General features: G+C 64.0%; 1 pseudogene; it reads left to right on the top strand.

Moving 5' to 3' along the window:
- The window catches only part of LOC126433612 (large subunit ribosomal RNA), a 7,956-nt pseudogene that overhangs the window by 2,371 nt on the left and 3,085 nt on the right, over positions 1 to 2,500 (top strand).

The raw sequence follows: 2,500 nt of genomic DNA on the forward strand, positions 1-2,500 counted from the left end.
TGAGGATCGGGGCGTGTCGGGCTTGGTCGGGAAGTGGGTCAGCGCTAACGTGCCGGGCCTGGGCGAGGTGAGTGCCGTAGGGGTGCCGGTAAGTGCGGGCGTTTAGCGCGGGCGTGGTCTGCTCTCGCCGTCGGTTGGCCTCGTGCTGGCCGGCGGTGCAGGATGCGCGCGCCTGCGCGGCGTTCGCGCCCCGGTGCTTCAACCTGCGTGCAGGATCCGAGCTCGGTCCCGTGCCTTGGCCTCCCACGGATCTTCCTTGCTGCGAGGCCGCGTCCGCCTTAGCGTGCTCCTCCGGGGGCGCGCGGGTGCGCGGATTCTCTTCGGCCGCCATTCAACGATCAACTCAGAACTGGCACGGACTGGGGGAATCCGACTGTCTAATTAAAACAAAGCATTGCGATGGCCCTAGCGGGTGTTGACGCAATGTGATTTCTGCCCAGTGCTCTGAATGTCAACGTGAAGAAATTCAAGCAAGCGCGGGTAAACGGCGGGAGTAACTATGACTCTCTTAAGGTGGCCAAGTGGCGGCGGTGTGGCTGCATCCGGACTTGGCTTTTCGAAGTGCGGTCTTGATGTAGTCGTGCTGCTGCTGCGAGGTGCCTTCCTTGGGTTATAGTTACAGGGAGAGTGATGCGCAATACATGGGCCTAGCCCTCTTAGCCTCTCCTCTCCTGCGGTCTTCTCCCCTTCTCGTGGGCCCGCTGATTTTTTGCAGAGTGGAAGACCGCACCAGGGGCTTGGGGGGGTTACCAGCCCCCCCTCGCATTATCCCTTTATAGTTGGGGGCAGCCGACAAGAAACAAGAGATGGTGGCCCTTCCGCTGAAGGTGCCACCCCAGCTACCCCAGCACCTATCCGGCCAACCGGCCGTAACGAAAATGCGATAGTTTGTGTAGCTCCCTTTGCTTGCAGTGAGTGCCACCGCACTTTTACCACGAAGAACGGTCTCGGGGTCCATCGCCGCCGCCAACACCCTGCGGCCGCCAACGCTGAGATCGTGACGGAGAGGCATCGCGCGAGGTGGACGGAGGAAGAAGTCCTGTCGCTCGCCAAGGCAGAGGCCGAACTGTTCCTGGAGAGGGACGCCCGGTTCTTCTTTGTAAATCAAGAACTTACCAGGATGTTCCCCGACCGAACGCTTGAGGCAATCAAGTGCCGACGGCGGCAAGCTGCCCACAAGCAGCTTGTCCGCCAATTCATGGAGGCACTTGAGATCGGTCGGGGTGAAGAGCCGGCGTCCCGCCGTGGAGCAGCGAGCTCGCTGCCTGACGCGGGCGAGGCCGCTGCGCCGCCCGTCGACGCAGCCGAGGACTTCGCGGCCGACACCACCGGGCCGCCGCCGGAGGGGCCGACTGACGCCGCCATCTGGGAGCATCTGGCGGGGCTACCTGCTTCCGCCCAGCGTTTCTCTGCCCTGGATCGAGTCATTGGTCTGGGGCGGGGCACGCCGCCCGATGTCATCCTGGGCATGCTCCCGGATGCCCTTGCGTCGGTCGGGTCCAGGGGGGAGAGGTCGATCACCAGGACACAGCGGCCGCGCCAACCATCCAAGCGGCCGCCTGCCGCCCCGCCGCTGCAGAAGCGCAAGCGGCGCCGCTGGGAATACGCGCGGACACAGGACGCCTTCCGTAGGTCGCGTGCGCGTTGCGTGCGCGGCTTGCTGGACGGCACCCTGCTGCAGCCGCCACCCGACATCCCCGGTCTGCTGGACTTCTGGGCGGACCTCTTCACGAAGAAGCCGATCTCCACCGCCGGCTTCATCCGTGACCGCCTTCTCCCGCACTCGGAGCCTGTCGCTCCTGAGTGCCTATGGGGGCCGGTCACACGTGAGGAGGTCGCTGCTGCCTTGCCGCCCAGGGGATCGGCAGCCGGGCCGGACGGCCTGACTCCAGCGGAGCTGCGGCGCCTGCCGCATGAAGTCCTGGTGAAACTCTTGAACCTCTTCCTCCTGGCCCGCGCCCTCCCCGAGCGTCTGCTTCGCGCCCGGACGTCACTTCTCCCCAAAACGGCTGCACCAACATCCCCCGCTGACTTTCGCCCCATTACGGTCTGCTCGGTGTTGGCGCGGACCTTTCACAAGGTTCTCGCGTCACGCCTGATGCGTGCATGTGCTGTGGACGAACGTCAGCGGGCATTCATCCCCCGGGATGGGATGTTGGAAAACACCTTCATCTTGGACACTGCTCTCACCGACGCAGTCCGCTCCTGTCGCTCTGTTTTTGTGGCATCGATCGACGTCTCTAAAGCGTTCGATTCGGTGGACCATGCCGCCCTCCGCCCCGTGCTGAGGGCTCATGGCCTGCCGGATTGCTTTATTGAGTACGTCGAAAGGTGTTACGAGGGTAGCACGACGGTGATAGCGGGCGGCGCCGACGTGGGCGTGCCCCTGCAGCCGGCTAGGGGTGTGCGTCAGGGTGACCCCCTCTCCCCCCTCCTTTTCAATTTTGCGGTGGACTATGTTTTGAGTCAACTTCCCTCCCACATCGGAGCTCGGATCCTT

The sequence above is a fragment of the Schistocerca serialis genome, unplaced genomic scaffold (genome assembly GCF_023864345.2).
Source record: "Schistocerca serialis cubense isolate TAMUIC-IGC-003099 unplaced genomic scaffold, iqSchSeri2.2 HiC_scaffold_1169, whole genome shotgun sequence".
NCBI classification, from domain to species: domain Eukaryota; kingdom Metazoa; phylum Arthropoda; class Insecta; order Orthoptera; family Acrididae; genus Schistocerca; species Schistocerca serialis.